Consider the following 9,450-nt stretch of genomic DNA (forward strand, 5'->3'; position numbering starts at 1 on the left):
ACAACACACTTCTCACACGCTTTAGCATACGATACTATAGTGATCCTTGTACCTAGCTCGTTACCATCCGAGGTTGTAACCACTATTTGGTATATTAAAGTTTGGTGATTGGTAGTTTCCATCACCCGAGGTTTTTTATACCGGAGATCATTCATTGATCAAGGGCTTTTTCCTCGTATAAATCCTTGTGTCACTTGTGCATTTTGCATTTGAGTGATCCTTCACTTTGTTCATCATACCAAGCATCATTCCCCGTTTACATAAAGTTTGGTTGCATTATCTTTAAGTGATTTTTGACCAAAACAAATAGTATCCAATTCTTGACATAAGGCTTCAGAATTTGACTCGGGATTTCGTAGGCTTGATTTAGCTGTAGGTATCACCAGTTCAGTTGGGATCACTACTTCTGCCCCAAATACCAATGAGAATGGGGTCTGCCCAGTAGCGTTCTTCACAGTTGCTCTATCTGCCCATGGGACAAATGGTAGTTCCTCAGCCCATTTTCCTTTTTTGGCAGCTAATCTCTTTTTCAGGTTGTTGATGATTATCTTGTTTGAGGATTCTGCTTGCCCATTAGCTTGAGGATGTACCGGTGTTGACATTATCATCTTGATGCCCCAACTCTTACAAAAATCTGTAGTCCTTTTGCTGATGAATTGGGAGCCATTATCACAAATTATCTCAGCCGGTATCCCGAATCTTGTCAGTATATTCCTCTTTATGAAGGATACCACTTCTTGATCCCTGACTTAGACAAAGGCTTCTGCTTCGACCCACTTGGAGAAGTAATCTGTCATTGCTAACATGAAAACCGTCACACCCCAACCAATGGCGGAATCATTGGAGCAGGACTTGTTCGAGATTGCAAGAGACTTCATAACACTATTTGTGACAATATTTAAATAATGGATTTCATTTCATTTCTAAAAGTCGATTACAAAGGTTAAAATCAAATACAACAACTTGATATACAATATGTTCAATACAAGAATACAACAAACAAGTATATTAACTTAAGACGTCTAAGTGTGTATCTAAGCATCATCACTACTTCAAGTTCAAAGCGTCATCATCCTCAACCTGTAACATGTTTCAAAATAAAGTTCAATGCAAAAGCAAAGGCGAGTATACAGGTTTTTCATACGTAGCATAAAAAGATAAGTTTCAAACAATTCCATGCGGCAAGCTCTTGATACAAGATAAACAATAAATTCGGCATGTGTCTAACATATCAAACCAATGATGAAACGCAATATGCTCATGACAAAACCACAAGTCTACGGGCGATGCGTTAATCCTATAGCGCTATATATGTCAAGGATAGGCTCGATCGAAACTATAGATAAGTTTAACACAAAAGGAATAACCCCAAGTTCAATGTATCAAGTAATCAAGTATGCAAGCATGTAATAGGAACGTTTGTGCATTTATGAATAAAGTTCAAGTGTAAGTTTCATAAGTAACATGTTACACCCCAAAAAGTGGTAAACATAAAGAGGGGTTCGAGTATACTCACATAATTGCTAAGTCTTCCGATTATCAAATTGTTGACGAGTGTATGGGATTAAGAGGATCGAACACCGAAATCGCCCTATATATATTCACATAGAGTATACATAGTTTATGTGTTGATTCCAAATTAACCCATTAAGATAATTATAGAAGTTTTATCAAAAAGAAGGAAAATAAATTAATAACAAAATAAATAAATTTATGCTTATAATTATTGTTATAAAAATTTAATTGAATCCGATAGGCTTTGTCTAATAAAATAAACGCGTTTCGTTTTACGAGATTTTACGAAAAAACGGGCAGAGTTTCCTCTGTTTTTGGATGATCCCGACAACCAAAGTGTCATTTAAGCTTCCAAAATTCAATAAACAATGACCAAACAATATAAATAGTTATACATTTACACTTCAGTTATGTTCACAACTCAATTAAGTTTGGTTCCGCGATTTAAAACGACACAAAATACAAATAGTGAAAATAATACACGCGTCATACCGAGTCGAACCGGGTTGAACCGAGCAGCACCGAGACCCGCACTTGAGCTGAGACTTAAGCTTACCCGAATCAATGCTAACCGATGTTGACTTGTCGAACCGAACCAAAGCTGAATTGACCCTAGTCGACTGAAATGAAACTGAACCGTAACGTGAACTTGATTAGAATGATACTTGAATTTGTAACTTAAATAAACATAACCCACATCAGCTTCTAACCTGAACTGAATCAAAGTCGCTGACCCAAGGCTCGAGTGAACGGAAACCTGAACTTGCGGTTTGGACCTGACCCGAGACTGAAACGCGATAGAACCTGGCCCGAGACTGAACAACCAACAGAACATTATCGGACATTTAGTAAAAGAAAGAATAGAATGAGAAATAACAGGGGGTTACCGTGAACGTCGTCGGACCGAGTATCGCCGCCGCCTGAATCATGCCGCCGCCGTGGCGGCGCCGGATAAACGTGGAGAGAGTGAACGAGAGGGGAAGTGTGTCGCCGGTAATCGAATCGTCACCGGTGTCTTGCGTGTCTCCGACTAGAAATGGTGTGCGAGAGGGAGAGGTGTATCACAGGGGTGGGGGTTGGGTGTTTTGCAGGTGTGTGTGTGACGTCGGAGGAGCCCGTCGTCAGCCGGAATCGGAGATCTCGAGGGACAGAGAAGAGGTGCGGCTGCTGATGTTGTTATTAAGGTTTCAAATGTCCAACAAAGAGGAAGCAGTGATAAATACTAGGGTTTTTTTTGTTTTGTTTAAAAATCATTACAGTTTCAGTAATAAGCACAATTAGTCCCTAGAGGTTCAAGGTTCAGCAAAATACTCACAATCCCTTTAATTTAACTAAGTTATATTGTTTTAAAAAATGAAAAAAACTTTATAAATTAAACTAACTAGGGTAGTTTGTTATTTTACCAACTTAAAAGGCTAACGAGACTAACTTAGATTTATTATAAAAATAATCTTTTTAAATTGTAAAATCAATTAATTTAATTAATTAAACCATGAATAAACAACCATTTCTATCATGAATTAGATTAAAGATAAATATTTTTTGACGACTATAACGAAATGACGAATACAAGGATACAAAGTTTCCAAAAAATAGGAATATGAACAATGGTTTCTAAATATAGAAAGTTATGAAAACGCGGAGCATTATAGTCTCCCCTCCTTTAGGAAATTTAGTCCCGAAATTCACTTAGAAGGAAGGCTTGAAAGGGTTTTGGCAAACAGAAGAGGATTGTTTAAAATTTAGGCTTTGAAGTTTGAGACAACAGAGAATAATTGCGGTATAAGGGTGAACGATTGATCTAATAACGATTATGAGTGTAAGAATAGCATAAGTATCGGATAGACGAGAGTAGCATGTTAAGAATGAGGTCTCGTCGTGGATAATCAGATATAATGCGTTTGTGAGTTGTTTAAAGTTTGAATTCGGTCTAAAAGGTCTGAAAAACACTGAATTTCTCAGGGCATGTCTTACGGGAGTTTGATAATATGATGAAAACACTTATCTATAGGAAGTACCAGCGACGTATCCACCATGTTTTGACCATGTTACGTCCGTCTCGTTATTCGGTGTCATGTTACGTTTCGTGTCTTACCATAGACAGTAGTACACTCTATGGTTTTCATATGCCTATCACTATAATCCCGTGTGCACCCGTGATTATTTTGATCCTCGCATGATCCCCATAGCTTGTACTAGTTGTGTATGAATCAGGGTATACATAATTTAAAAAAAATAAGAATGTGTACGTATAAGAATATAGTATATAAGCAAGTCCATGCTTAAGTATGTGTGGGACCCACGTAAGCGAATCCCTTGGATTAAGCTCGCATATGAGTACGAATGTATGTATCATGAGTATGAATGAAAGTATGAGCATAAATATAAGTTTAAGTATGGATATTCGCGTAAGTATGAGTATAGACATAAAAAGTACGAGTAGTATGAGTATAAGTATAAGCATAAAACATATGAACATAAGTGTAGGTACTAATAATTAATATTACGTATATAGTGTACGTTGGGACATTACGGATTTAAGTGTATAAAAGCAATCAAAAGGTTGAGTATGTAAATACGAACGAATGAATGATGTCATCGCAAGATGTCGATTAAAATGTGTATGATGATATGCATGCATAGTTGTTTAAGCGAGACATTGAGTTTATCGAATCAAAATTAGATTGAGCTTGATTTGAAGGGTATAATATAGTTTGCATACGTAAGAGGATATAAAGTACTCATTGGTTAAGCCTAATGTATTTTGTAATGAATGGAAATGCTACTTTTGTTTTAAAAGAGTTTACGAAATCCGAAGATGGTCGGTCCCCATGAAGTCTTCTCGCCCACGTGTTTTGAAAATTGGTGTAGGAAAAATTTTTTCAAAAAAAAAGTAAGTTCGTTTCATCAAACAATAAATTTTGAATTTAGGAGGTTCTTGTGAAAACGTTGATCCTTTAGAAAAAGGAATTTAGCAAAAGGGCTTAGTGTTCATTGTAAAAGGATTTTGACAAATGATTCGTTGATGTTGAAAAAGAGTCTTTGGTAAAATGATTTTATAATATCTATAAGATCTTATAAGTAATTTGAGAAAGGTTGGTTTTATTTCGATGAAGTATGGAAGTCTCTAGTATGATGATATAATGTGAGCGTGTTTTAGTGATTAAGTCGGACATGAAGTTCATGGGCAAGAGATTCATTGGACCGATTAAATTGAAAGGTAGCATTTCGTAAGGTTTTGAAATTCGGATAATAAACGTTTTAGGACATGATTAAGAATTTCGTGTATATGGGTCGAGTGAAAATAGATTGTAGGATAGGAAGTATGTTTGATAAAAAAATGTATTTTGAAATTGATATAAGTAGGTAGGTTGATAAATCATAAGTGATCTAGGTATAAAACATGATCGGGTTTGCATGATAAAATATTTTGAAGGTAGTTTTGGTAACGATCACCTAGGCAAGGGAATCACCCCTAACCGTTGGTGAGGCCGTTTTAATAAAATAAGGAGTGGAGCTAATGTAACATTTGTGCTTGAATTCATTGTGAAAAGTCTAATTATCAATAAAACAATGTTATTTGATCCCAATGTTTGTTTGGTTGTGTTTTACATTTTTTATGTTTTGACTTTTGTTCAATTTTAAACTCTACATCGCTTTCTGGAGAATTATACGCAAACTGGTGCGTAAACGTACTCAGTTTAATGCGAAAAATGAACATCAACATATACTCAACATACCTTAAATAACCTTTACATAACTTAGAAATAAGTTTTGAAGGCTTTGGTATGGCAAAAACAAGTTAATTCGCTTACAGGGACTAAACTTGACAAACTGCGAAAGTATGCCAATTTGAACTGTAACAGACATTCCGGAACATGACCATAAGTTAAACATACCATAAATATCCTCTCCATAGCTTAGAAATAGGCTTTGAGGTGTTCGATGTGCTAAAATAAACTTTTGGGTCATTCAGGGACTAAAAGTGTCAAAAAGTGCATAAGTTTGCACTTTCGCGCATAACTTACGTTCTGAATACATCCGGACATCCAAAAATTTATGTAAGCATCATAATATTATGCCTTAGTGTTTGGCATGAGCAAAATCCATTCGTCGCGCAATTTGGATCGTTTTTCGCGCTTATGCGCATTCCGTCGTAATTAAGCGAACATCGCGATCGTACGACCAAACGAACCAACATCCGACATATTTTTGAGCATGTTTCATGTCCTCAATGTTTAGGCATCATTTTAGGGCCTTAAAGATGGCTTAACGGGCCTTGAACGTGTCAGAATTGGCCTTAAACCACAACAGGGACCTAAACTGTCATTTCTGAAACTTATTTTCTGATCTGGACTCCCAGGCGGGGCGCGTAAGCCCTGTCTAAATCTTCACGCGGGCCGCGTCAGCCCTGCAGATGCAGAAACTCGTTTTTCTTGCAAAATTTGGCCTTTCAAGCATCCAAGGGGCAATGCCTCTTCACAATCTCTGGGGTTAAGGTCACATTTTGATACCACAACATTTTGACAAGTGTACGAATGAGATCGAGGCACGATATTCAAGAAACGATCCTAACGGTCTTGCTTTTCCTATAAATACCCCCCCATTTGTGTTAAAACCCACAAAATCTGATCTAAAGCTCTAAGTTGAGGCCTTTGCTTCATACCTGAGCTCCTGGATCGAGATTAGCTTTCGGGGACCATTCTTAAGTGTTCTTTCGTTCTTTTAATCGCTTTCTAGTCCTAAAGTCAAACTATGTTTGACTTTCTGCGTTGACCAGCCTATGGTCAACACGAAGTTCGTTTGAACTTCATAACGTGAGCGTGATCACGATGGTTATAGTCCCTAGTGACTACACCTACTGATCACCACGTTATCTAGGCTCAGTGACGAGTCGTAGTTTCGGCCAAAATGCGCATTCTTGTGTATTTTGTAACCAAACTACTCATAGGTATCAAAACCGTTTGTTTTGATGCCAAACCTGGTTTCTAAACTTAGTTAAGCATGTTCTAACATGCTTAGCTCGTCACTTTTAGTTTAGTGCTTATATAGGGTCGTAAGGTAAGCGATCTAAACAATCGCTTATGCTTTCGAACCCGACCCATTTGGTCGACCTTTAGGATCCGACCAAACACATTAAGTGACCATAGTTGTATAGGGAATAACCTTCCGAGGTTATACCTTATGGTCACGACGTTAGGCGTTCCAAACGCGTTTTACACGAACGACGCGTTAAGGTAGCATAAGCTACCTAAACGGGTCGTAATGGGTCGTAAGCACTTAGATTAGGTTTCATTTTAGTATGAAGGCTTTGTTAAACCATATTACACGAGTCTCCATACTCGTTTGGTTTACAAACCCTCATTCTATCCAAATCCTCCGATTTTGGTCCGGTATATTAATATAGCTACCTATTAGGTGCCGTTTGATATTCCGTGATCTCTAGCATTGTGTGATTATTACACAAGGACTTCTAAGCAATCTCAGGTGAGTACATAGACCCCTCTTTTACTGCTTTCCAAATATTTTGGGGTGAAACACATGTGCCTACTTGCTACTTTCATGCTTTTCATGCTTTCATATCATATGCTTGTTAATGTTCAATAGTACATTTATAGTACATGATTTCATTACTTTCTATGCTATGTATGCCCATTGTGTGCGTATTTAGTACATTGTTTTACATTACATTTTATGCTATGTATGCCCATTGTGTGCATACTTAGTACATTGTTTTACATTACATACTATGCTATGTATGCCCATTGTGTGCGTACTTAGTACATCATTTTGCACTACATTTTATGCTATGTATGCCCATTGTGTGCGTACTTAGTACATTTATTCATCACATGCTCACATTTTGTTATGACATTTGGTTTGTTTAAATTATACAATGTACATTCATTAACACCGATCATGTCGCCCGTTAGTAGGTAATGGTAACATAGGACTTGACAACTCCCATTCCTGAAATCTCGGGTTTGTTTGGATTGGAAGGAATGACCGAATACGATAAACATAACACATATAGACCTTTAATTTGTTTAAAGGTCTATCACCACAGTCACAAAGGCTTAAATGTATGCATTTTTACAATACCGCATAAATGTTTGTATCAGTATAGCATGCATTTGTTCCACAAAACATAACTTTGACTTAAACTATGTTTAATTCAATACCCTGTTTTTGTGCATTTTTACCTCTGGCCTAGTCGATATATTTCACATGCCATACATGATATTTTGGATACACATTATATGATTTACATTAAACATAAATAACTTGACATTGATATACACATTTGGTGGTTTACATTAGACATGGACATTTTGATATGGTTTACACAATAACACTTGACAATTGATTCATACATGAACAATTTACATGGTGGTTGGTTTGGGTAAATGGTTTGAGTAACGTGGCGTATGTAATATGATACAAACATGGTGGATACGCCGCTGGTACTTCCTATATATAAATGTTTGTATAATATTACCTATCGTAGCATTATCTAAATCATTTCAGTTTAGACATATTACGTTTTACACAAATAACATATTCTTCACAAGACATTATTTTTACAAACAACTTATCTTATACAAACTCATTTTACTAGGTTATTCATTTAACCTTACATTTTATTTATACATATCATCTGATCTTATCGTTTTTCTTATGATTTACAAAACAAAACAATTTACAAGGTTCATGACTGACTTTTATTAAACGTTTTCCTTAAACTTAAGTCATGAATCCCATTTTCACAAAACCTATGTATCTCACAGGCATTTTTATGCTGACGTACCTACTTTCACATGTGTTTTCAGGAGCTATCGCTTAGGATGACGATTGTGACACTAGGGCAGACCTGTGCCTTAGAGACATAAAACGAAGATAGATTTAGTTTAATTATGTTATAAACTCTTTATTTCCTGTTTGAAAACAATGTAACACTCGTGTTTAATAAATAAAATATAACTTTGTATGCCACAGTTGTGAAACAATTAATTCTGTCTCAACACTCCCCAACGTTTCCGCTGCGGTTGCATGTTATACGCGGTCGGGGTGTGACAGCTAATCGTCAAGGTAAGGAAATCACTCCTATCTCGATGATATGTCTCCATTTTGGTGCTACAAGGAATGTAAACAAAATCGTGTGACGTTTTGAAACCATGCATATGTATAAATGTAGGAAAAAGATTTAGTATGTTGTGTGCGAGAAGTAAATGTCGAAAGTAAATTTGAATTTGAAAGATTGCATCATATAAGATAAATAATAGAAACACATGTTTGATTAAAATTTTGATGGTTTCAAAACGGAACTTTGACTAACCAAAGTGGTCGAAAACTCTTTTGAATTTGAGGAGCATGCTTTGGCCTAATAGGTGGAAAACTCTCGCTGACAAGTCAGTTAACGGTATTTACCCTTCCGATTACTACATGTTCCAAATCAATCGAAAATTCGAGACTTGGCGGGATTTTTTTTTTTTGAAAATCAAGGAGCGGAACTAGTCGACAAGGTGCGGGTTTCATCCCTAACTTGACGATTTCGTACCCTAAGTGTGGTTGGTGCTCGTCGAGTCAAAATTTAATTTCGACACTTTGATGAGGTTCCACTAGAACTTGAAATGGAAATTCTCCATCAAGGTGAGGATTTCACTCCTAACTTGGTGGCGAATTTTGCGTAAAATAGTAGATGGATTGAGAGTCGTTCACCAAATTGTGGGTTCACGCCTATTTTGGTGGAGTCGTCTCATTTATGTATTACGAGTGTTTTTCGAGTTTAGTAAAATCGAGTAAAATGCCTTAGGAAGGCGTATGTTTGAAATATTAAATCAAGTATAAGCACATAATGCATTTCAAGAAATTAACACATAGGAAACGTTTTCAAGGAGTTAACACATAAGAAACATTTCAAGAATAGCACATAAA

General features: G+C 36.4%; 1 long non-coding RNA gene across 1 annotated transcript; it reads right to left on the reverse strand.

Annotated features, from left to right (window-relative positions):
* Positions 1-2,013: 2,013 nt before the first annotated feature.
* Positions 2,014-2,675, reverse strand: LOC118481230. Its single transcript, XR_004864963.1, has 3 exons — positions 2,403-2,675; positions 2,226-2,330; positions 2,014-2,146 (listed from the first exon to the last, which is right to left on the reverse strand). It is a non-coding gene; the product is annotated as an uncharacterized LOC118481230 (long non-coding RNA).
* Between the last annotated feature and the right edge of the window lie 6,775 nt (positions 2,676-9,450).

Source organism: Helianthus annuus, chromosome 1, assembly GCF_002127325.2.
Source record: "Helianthus annuus cultivar XRQ/B chromosome 1, HanXRQr2.0-SUNRISE, whole genome shotgun sequence".
In the NCBI taxonomy this organism is placed as follows: Eukaryota; Viridiplantae; Streptophyta; class Magnoliopsida; order Asterales; family Asteraceae; genus Helianthus; species Helianthus annuus.